This window comes from Echinops telfairi, unplaced genomic scaffold (assembly GCF_000313985.2).
Source record: "Echinops telfairi isolate 266 unplaced genomic scaffold, ASM31398v2 ScPeMD7_20;HRSCAF=75, whole genome shotgun sequence".
In the NCBI taxonomy this organism is placed as follows: Eukaryota; Metazoa; Chordata; class Mammalia; order Afrosoricida; family Tenrecidae; genus Echinops; species Echinops telfairi.
The window spans coordinates 10820978-10831274 of record NW_022103917.1 but is presented as its reverse complement, the minus strand read 5'-3'; positions in this window follow the sequence as shown (position 1 = coordinate 10831274).

The following is a 10297-nucleotide window of genomic DNA, read 5'->3' as shown; positions in this document are numbered from 1 at the left end:
TGGAGAGACTGCACTGACTGCATTGCAGGTTTCAACCTTGACTGGTAGGGACCAGTAGTGCCAAGAAGAGCAGGGGAGGGAAAGAGCGAGCGTGGACCCGGCTTGCAGAAAGATGATTTCAGCAAGCTAAGAACAATAGCCTGGTGCGCGAGCAAAACTTGGAATTAAAGAGGTTTTCTGAGAAAGTGGCGCGAAGATAATATCATGTGATCCGACCCCTGGGCGTCTCCTTCCCTTTTTACCAAACTCCCCTCCCCCCAGCCCAAAAGAGGAGGGGTGAAGGAGTTACATCCGCGCCTCACAAACTATTAGCATAATTAATTGTGTCCCCGCAGCTGCAACTAGTTCCCAGTCAGCGCATAAACTTCGCGTATATCCTCCAACTCTTGTCCTATGAACAGAAAGACCCATTACCCTGATTTGAAAAAAGTTCCCAAATCAATCTCTTATTAACCATCAAATTAATGGGCTTTCCGACTCTTAAGTGTTTTGATTTGGGACGCAGAAGAGAGTTGGGAAAACGATGAAATGGTTCTATTCAAAAAGAACTCGCAGGAGAGTCCCACACGCGAACTCTTTGAAGTTGGGGCTTTCAAGTGAAAATGCCATGCTGAGGGGATGGACCACCCTAACATTTCCAAGTTTTACACAGTGCCTTCAACAAGATCCCCTCCAGGTCTTCTACCGCCGCCCCCCCACCCCCACCCCAACTCCCACTCCTCAGCCCAGCTCTCCTTCCCTTTAAAGCTAGAACAATACCCGGAATCAGGTATTTTGAGATTGCTCTACCAGGATATTTTCCTGTTCTTCTTTTTTTTACTTTGAAGAGCTTGCAACATATAGAATGTCTGGGTCAAGTTAGCAACTGGCGAAAATATTTTTTCCTCCTCAGTACCTGTTTGTAAAAATGATCTAAAGTATAGCAAACTCGGGCACTTGGGTACACATGGCCATTGATTTGTGTGTGTGTGTGTGTGTGTGTTATGTCTTTTTCTCTTGGGGGGGGGTGTAATCATCAACCAAAATACCTTGAGAATCTAGAAAAGCTAAAGAACAAAGTATTTCACACACACACACACACACACACCACTTCCCACACCCCCCAAAAAAGTCAGAATCACTAACAGCTCAAAGAACAGCACGTGATCCCTTCATGCTTTAAAACTTGTGGTCATGCTGAGGCTAAAAGCTAAGAGCTAGTGACCCTGCAACCTCGTCCCCTCCCCCAGACCACAGCCCAGGGCTTAAGGCTCCAAGCTCCCACCAAGCGCCTTCTCACTCCTGAAGGTATTGTGTGACAAACAATACTTAGGCTTTCTACAAAAGAAAGGAGCCCAACTCCTAGCCCTGAATCACATCACGTATGCCCAAACAGATTGGTCAGGACATATACATACATGCAGGAGAGATATGCCAGGGGTCTTCAAAAAGTTCATGGAAAAATTCCATTCTCTTTTCCTTTCATTCTGCCATGATTTTGTTAAACCCCCACCCACCCACACACACACACACACACACACACACACTTACAGACTGGAATTCAAAGATGATGGTTTTTCCCCCCCATGGACTTTTTGAACCCCGCTCTGTGTACGTGTTTAGACGTATATAAAGCAGTTTCAAAAGGTATATCTATATCTCTATATGTGACTATATAAAGAGAGGAAGGGCTTCTAAAAGTTCACGGAAAAATTCCATTATCTGCTCATTGCATTTTTTCCACAAACTTTTGGAAACTCCTTCCTATATACCATACATCTTGTAGAACATGTGCTTACACAGGAGCGGAGATGTATCCAGAAAATGAGTAACGAACATGTCAAAAGTGGCTAAATGGAGGAATAACTCATCTTTTGTGAGCCTACGATTCTCATCACAATCTATCATTCTTCCCACTATTTTGAGTTGATGCTGGTTTATGAAATCAGATGTTCTGCAACCCGTTCCCCCACCCCCCTGCCAAACAGAGACATTTTGAGCTTTGAGCTTTTATCTGCCTGAAAGGGGGAGGAGCGACTTCTCTGCATTGACCCCTAGATTTAATTATGCCACATAAAGCAGTCCTCTCAAGTCATTTGGATTTTAGCACCTTGAAAAATACCGGTAATTGATATTTTCCCCAGTTGAAGAATCATTTCACTTGATTTGGAAATAATATTAAATGACTCTGTGAAACCTAATGATTGGTATCTTCGAACAAAAAGATCCCCATGGAAACCAGAAAGTAATTTAAGAGTATTATGTTCCTCACACAACTAGAATAGAGCTTTTGTTCTACGTGTATTTACTACGCTAATTTCTTTCTTTCTTTGTTTTTCTTACTACACTTGCACTTAGTTTGGAGGTGCTTCCACTCTAGTCCGGTGCATCTTCAGAAACTGTGTGTTGTTGAGATACGCTCTCTTCCTTTTGGATAAGTCTGTGTGTGTTTGAGTGGGTGAGGGTGAGTGTGCAGGCCAATGGATCAGAACACGCTGAAAAAAATGGGGGGGTGTCTCAAAGAAAATATTCCAAATGTTATTTTGCTATTTGATCCTAGAGCAGGCACTTGGATTTCAGTAGAATCAGGTAAAACTAGTCTTCACTAACTTGGTTGTTTTTCTTTTGAATAAGTGGCCCTTTATTTACAAACATTTCTTGTTTTTATAAATGGCTCAATCTTGCTTTAACTGGCAACACTCTTAAGACAACTCAGCCTAGAAGAAGGAAATTTGGAATTGTTTTGTTACCATGCCTTAATTTGTTTATGAAAAATGTAGGTCAGCAAAACAGGAAAAAAAATCAAATTAGACCGATTTAATAAGGAACTCACAATGCTATTTCTTTCCAGTAGCATATACCAACATACATCATCTAATAAAATAGACATCTTCAACTAGTCTCAATGTGAATTAAATGTGAATTTTAAACGATTTACCCCTTGGTTGGAAGGAGAAAAATTGCACTAATGGCACATGCAGAGTTAATATAATTTGGCTTTTTTAAAAGGTAGAAAGTAAAAATCCAAGAATGTTATGAAGATGAACCGACAACAAGCAGTGGATCAACTTTCTGAAATCTGAAGAAGTTTACACTATATGTTGTACTACATCTCATTTGTAAGTAAACTTTACTTTCAGAAGTTGGTCTATGCTAACTTTGATTTTTTTAAGCAAATAAATGTTTCTTGATTTTAAAACATGTATCTTTATGAATGAAGCACTCTTGTATTGAATGGCTAGAATAATTAACTTTAAATAGGATTACATTGTATCTTTCAAAATTCAGACGAAGTGTGTTGGCATTCCGCAACATAGAAGTGATGTTCATAGATGAGGCTTTAAAATTGCACTCTTCTATGGAATTCACAGGGGCAGTTCTACCCTGTTCTAGAGGGTTGCTCTGTGTCTGCATCCATTCAATGACACTGAGTTTGGTTTGGGCTTATGGATCTTTATTTCTCTTAGTAGCATGCTAAAACACACTTTCCTTTTTTTAAAAACAGGTCTAAGATGTTAAGTCAAATCCTTATACAAATATTGATAAGATATGCTAATAACTTGCTTTTGATCCATTGAAAATTGTGTCTCAAATTAATTCTCCCACCTTGAGAATAGACTCAGTAGACATTAAAGTGATTCACTATTAAGATTAAATAGTGTTAAAAGGTATTTTTACACCCTGTTTGAAACACTTTGATTTTCCTGTATATGTGACCTTAGAAGTGGAGCTTCTGGTATTACAAACCATAAAATTGCTAGCAGACTGCAATACTGTAATCAAAGAAAAAGCTATAAAAATTGAAATGTTTTACACACATCTCTGTTTTCCCAATCACTTTTCTGATTAAGCTGGCCCATCTTTGCACCATTACAAGTGTTCTGAGGGAAAACTATGGCATGCTGTGGGACCCAGTAAAAGAGAAACCACACACTCCAAACCCGGTCTCCCCAACAAAAGCTATCACTCTTCTTATATTTGCTTTGAAAGCAAACAAATGCTGATGGGGAAGGTATCCAGCTATCTGAACGTTTTTTACACAAGGAATGTGCCATTTGACAATATCATCATTAAAAGCTCTATCTAGATCATACTATATATTCACTTAAAGCTAGAAAAGCGCACATGGTTTCACCTTCTCTCTTCTTTAGTTTTTAAAAAGGAGGATAATTTTCTACTACCTATGAGGAAAGAGCACACAATGTTGGGTTTTTTTTTCATTTGTTTGTTTGTTAGGGCTTCTTTTTCTCTCACCTCAAAGATAACCCTTAGCCTTAAGTTGGTAGTTCTCTGCTAAACTTCCAGTTCTCTGCTAAACTGTCTCCCGAAGTGAATGCTGAAAGAAGTGGAACCATCTTCTGGCCTTTTTCCTGCTATGGAAGAAGGCTGCAGTGAAATGTGTTGAATTATCCAGATTCCAGAAAGGGCTGCAATGTAAGCTTGGGACACCCTTAAAACCGGGCACACACTCACTCACTGTCAAAGCGAATCTTTCCACAGGTACAGCTTACCGTGCACATCTACTTATAAACTCAAAGAGCGCTTTCTTTCTCAAAACAAATGTAGGCTAGCTGATGTGTGAAATTTGAGGAAAGATGTCCAATTCAACAGGAAGACTCAGGATTTTAAAACTTGGAGGACATATATATATGTGTGTATGTATATATACATACATATATATACACATACATACATACTGTGGAAGGTATGACTCCGCTTGGAGCACTGGGTGAATTTTGGTTTCTTTCAGTAACAAGTGATTTGTCCCTATCTCTTCTCTCTCTCTCTCCCTGCCCCCCCCACCTCTCTCTCACACACATACACATAATTTCAAGTTCTAATAAGTTTTAATACTGAAAACTTTACTCCCTACTTTTTTTCTAAGGTCAACATCACTAAGATCAACGTAGGACTCTTCTTGAGCTGTAGCTGTTACTTATTAAAATGTCCATGCGAAGTAGAATTGCTTATGTGTTAGAAGATAAAAGCAAAAAGAAAATGTGGGCGTGATGATTCGAGCAGGTGTTGCTCTGGGGAAATGTGTAGACACCTAACTGATAAACTTGCTGAACTAAATAACATTATTATAAGATGCGGTTTAATTATTCAGGATAATACATACTATGTGGGATGCTATTATCAAAAATACCGTTAAATCTTTTTATGTTTCTTAATCATTACTTAACTGGACCAAAGTTCAGTGCTTCCTTGGAGATATCAAGATTAATAAGCAAAGGCACTTTAACTATAGAGTCTCCTTGGTGATTTTGGCAAAGTAGCAATGAACATCTAGGGTTAAATTATATTTTCAGATTGTAATACTTGCCTAATCTCTAAGTCCTTTTGTATTTGTTTCATCTGCAATCGAGTTGTAAAGAGCTCCATTTAAACAACAGCTCGGGAAAGCGCTCGATCTCCATGATGAGTGCGTAGAGGATGCTGCACCTTGCAAATGGTTACAGCCTTCTGACCCAGTCATCCTCCTCCAGGCATCTTTTCACTTGTTGTAAAGTAAAATTCATGTTCTTCTTTTGGACATTTTTTTATCATCCTAGCAATGTTCTCTTAATTATTAGACATTTGAACTCATTCTCCTGACATGATGCTATTTATTAGTGTTATCTGGATGCTTCATGTTCCCTTAGAGCTTTACATTTAGTCTTCAACCCAAATTAAACATTTTCTGAAGAGCCATTCAGAAAGGAAGCCCATGTTTTCTAAAACTAAATGTGTCTCTGTATAATCAGACCCACTAGACATTAAATAGACCCCATCAGTTTGGTTAATCACCCAACAAAACAAGAACCAATTTTTATTTGCAATGTTACTTGAAATCTTTGTTTTCCTACTCAACCGATTGCCCTCTTTATTAAGCTTCAAACATTTCTTCTCTAAGCTGCAGTTTATAATACTGTCTTCAAAATCTGCTATGAAGAAAAACAAAAGTTAAACATCTACTTACTTGATTTAGACTTCTGTCTCAGAGATTTTGTTTTATATTTTGGTTCCTAAACAGTGTCCTATTTATGCTTGGTTTAGTCTATAGTCTCTTGGTTTTCACTGGACTTTCAACTATTTTATTTACAGTCCAAACCTTTTATTCTTTTTGTAATTATTATTAAAAGATCATTTTATTGGGGGCTCCTACAGCTCTTATAACAATCCATACACCAGGCATCAATTGAACCGAGCATATTTGTACATATGTTGCCATCATTATTTTCTAAACATTTACTTTCTCTTGAGCCCTTGGTATCAGCTCCTCTTTTTTCCCTCCCTCCCTCCCCACCCTCATGATCCCATGATAAATGATAAATGATTATTATTTTCATATCTCACACCAACCGCTGTCTCCCTTCCATAATTTTTAAAATATAGTTCTATACTTGAATTCTCACTGTAGGCACACTTCATTTTTCTTAAGGGCTTGTGTAACAGAGAGAGTGAGAGTCTGCATTAGAATCTTGATGTTTTAAACCTAATGCTCTTTAAACAAATTAATACTAAGCTTCACTTTAATGATCTTTAAACACTATATTGTCAGGTACTGAAATGAATTCTAGTCTTTAGCAGGTAGCAAAATTGATGACAAGAATCCCAAATTGCAATTTGTCCCTCATTTTGCTTGACTCCTGATCAAATTCCTGTTTCTTTCCATGTTAGCTTGATGAAGACTCATACCCACAACACCATGAAACCGCCGAACAGAGCATCTTTTAAGCACGTTTGAGGCAATATTTTTGGTTGCCAAGGCCCTTGACCTAATCACTTCTTTTACAAATGAAGAAACTGAGGGTCAAGGCAGAACTAGCCCACTATGCTTCCACTCATTGTGACCAACCTAGAAAAAAGAAAATCAAGAATTATGGCTGAATTTTGTAAGAAAATTAGATCGTTCTTGGCTTATTGTCAAGATCTATTTTCCTATGGGGCTGTTGTGACAATGGCAAGAGCTGTTATTTGAAAGCTACAGAGGGAGCACAATGCTTGACATTCCCCTGTGCTCAGAAAGTGTTCTTTTCCGTTCCATGCTGATGCCCTCTGCCACTTGCTCAGACTCCTTGTCCAGCTCCAGGCTTCTGACTGCCCAAGTCGGAGGTCCCAGCCAGGCCGGAAAGTGCGCTTTCAGGGCCTTCTGCTATTAAAAAAAAATGGTAACACTCTAGTCATCCTCCCAATCTCACAACACTCTGCTTACACCAGTTGAAAAGATACACAGACGTCATCCTCCTACTCAGATGTGTCCACAGGAGCCCTTCGGTCCCAGCCACCTCATTTCCCACACCCCACATTCCCACTCCAAGCCACCATACCAATTCATAGCCTGCCCATTGAAATTGTCCTCACTTGTGACTTGCTTCTTAGATTTTTCTTCCAGTATATCACTAAGGAGAAGCGCCACTCGCGCTAGGATGCCTTTATTTATCCTAACTTCGCGTTGAAAGAGCTGTTACTATCAGTAAATGGTTACATTATCTGGGTTATAATTCTGCTTCATCAGGTTTTATGGAATGCTCCCCCCCTCCCCATTTCCTTCATGCCACCAGGCATGTCATCAAAGGAGAATAAATTAAGTATTGTGCCAGAAAATGTGGTCTACTTTCTAAAAAGTCATCTATCTCTAGCTTTCAGAAATGCCTTTTGGAATGAGCAATGTGCAAACAGTGTCTCCATTGTTGTTCAGGAATGCCATGAATTGGATCCCCACCCCAGCCTTTTATAGAGAAAAAGAATAAAAAGCGTTCATCTGAGATGAAAATTATCATATTTTAGAACATATGCTAACATGCTAATGAGGTGAGGTATTAGCACATCTTTGCTGAGGCTAGTAGAGATAACTGGGCTTTGTCCATCCGCCCAAGGAGATTGTAAACTCCTTGGTGATACAGACAACGTCAACGTTGTAGTTTTATGAGACCCCTTTCAGAGTGGGTTGACCCTTCCATTGTTGGTCTAGTGACAAGGCTGAATATTGGTATTAGGGACTATCATCAGAAATGCCAGCTTTTCTCCACTTGGTAAATTCTATTTCAGCAGTGTTTACTAGAGATCAGGAACCTTAGTTAAGTGCTAGATAGCGTTAGCAATTCTTTAACTAAAACTATCTGACTGCGAGATCAAGCAATGGCCCTCTAGTAAACAAAGATAAGTCCAATTCTGCATTTAGGGCTCTGGGATGGCCAGGAAGGCTTACCAAGGAGATGATCCATTTGCTGATTTGGAAAAGAAACAAGTAGGGGGAAGGTGGAAGGCAGCCAGTTCAAAGGGTTTGATCAGCCTTTTTTGCACCTCAAAGAGGAGGTGGGGTTGGGAATGTCAGAAGCCAGGCTGGGAATTGTGGCTTTTCCCTTCCCACTGGCTCGGCTCAAACCCCACCCCCACCCCCACCCCCTGCCCCGAAGTGACGGCCAAAGGAATCCTTAGCGAGAATCAGAGGATTTCAGCTAGAGTCTGTGCTCTGTCACTAACTGGCTGAAGGACATTTAAGCAAATCACTTGCTAGATTACCTCCCCAAGGTCTCTTCCCACTCCATAAATCTTTGCTCTCTCACTTCATGCCCCCTCCTGTTTGGTTCCTCTGTTCCCTGGAGCGCTCCCCTCCACCCACCCCCATCCCCCACTTCTTCCTGGTCTTCCTTTCAACTGGTGATACTAGTAATAATGAATTAACTGCTGAACTGAGATGTTGTCTGGGAGAATTCATGGAAACGGGTTAGCTTTTTAGTTCTGTGGTGCACTTTTTGTTTTCCTCTGCATTTTTCATGGACGATTTCAATGATAACTTTGTGATTTAAGATGCTTATTACATTGTCTTTCAACTACCGAGCAAACATTTCTCTTCTGGAGAAATAAAGATTAACATCGACTGTTTGACCACGGGCAGTACAGTCAATCAGCCATTAAAGTAAAACCCACTCTCTAGAAAAACAATCCACCAAAGTGAGCTTTGGAACCCCGTGGCACAGGTAACAGGCTCTCGGTTGCATTTCTCTCCTTGAATTACTAACCAAAAGGTTGGCAGTTGAAACCGACCCAGCAGCACCGTGAAAGAAAGGTTTGGCTGACGACCTGCTTCCTTCAAGATGACAGCCAAGTCGAGCACAATGGGTTTGGTGTTTTGCTTTTTCGGTACTGTCATCAACTTGATGGCTGTAAGTTTGCTTTGGTTTGGGGCATGTCCTATGTAAAGCTTGCTTTCATGTAAGTCAGCAGGATAGTCCTGGCTACCCCTTTAACCACGATTGTGTCCAAAGTGGGTTCATAATTGACTTCATGAAAAAAATAATAATTGACTTCATGAGCTGATACCAAGGGCTCAGGTAGAACGAAAATGTTTTGAGAATGATGATGGCAACAAATGTACCAATGTGCTTGACACAATGGATGGATAGATGGATTGTGATAAGAGTTGTACGAGCCCCCAGTAAAATGATCAAAAATAATAATAATTGACCTCATGAGATAGACACAAAACTGGCAGAGATTTGGGCAGATCCATTTGTGTCACACTTCTTCCTTTCAGAAAGCAATCAAGACTGTCTTCCACGGTGCCTCGGGGTAGGTTCAAACTGCTTCCCTTTTTTGCTTATGCATTTAACTATTCATATCACCCAGGGACTCCTTAAACCCCCAAACACCCAAACAGTTACAGTTGAGCCTGTTTTGACTATAGCAACCCTATAGGACAATGGATAAATGCCCCCATAGGGTTTCTGAGTCTGTAAATTTTCATAAAAGTAGACTACCTCATCTTTTCCCAAGGAGTAGCTGGTAGATTTGAACCACTGACCTTTCAGTGTGTAGCCCAACACTTAGCCCACTGTGTCACCAAGGCTCTTCCAAACAAAACTGAACCCCCTGCCAACAAACCATCTTCAACTCATAGCGATTTATAAGAGGTTTCTGAAATCTGCAGGGAAAGAAAACTTTCGGGGACAGAGTTCCTAAAAATCGCACACTCACTGCGATCAAGTCAGTTCTGACTCACTGCAGCCCTAGAGGAGAGGGGAGCATTGCCACTGGGGGTTTCCAAGGCTGTAACTCTTGACAGAAGTAGAAAAGCTCATGTTTCTCCTGGGAGCGGCTGGTGGATTTGAACTGCTGACCTTGTGATTTGCAGCCCAACTCCTAACCAACTACTCTACCAGAACCCTCAGGACAGAATTACACGGCACTTTAACCTCCAACGGGAGACTAGCAGAGAAGAAGTTTAAAGGATCCTTTACACTCAAGTACTCCCTCAACACAAGAATACTTTCTTCTAGTAAATTGGCATTCTATGATGCTCACCTTCCCGACACAACCGCTGAAGACAAAG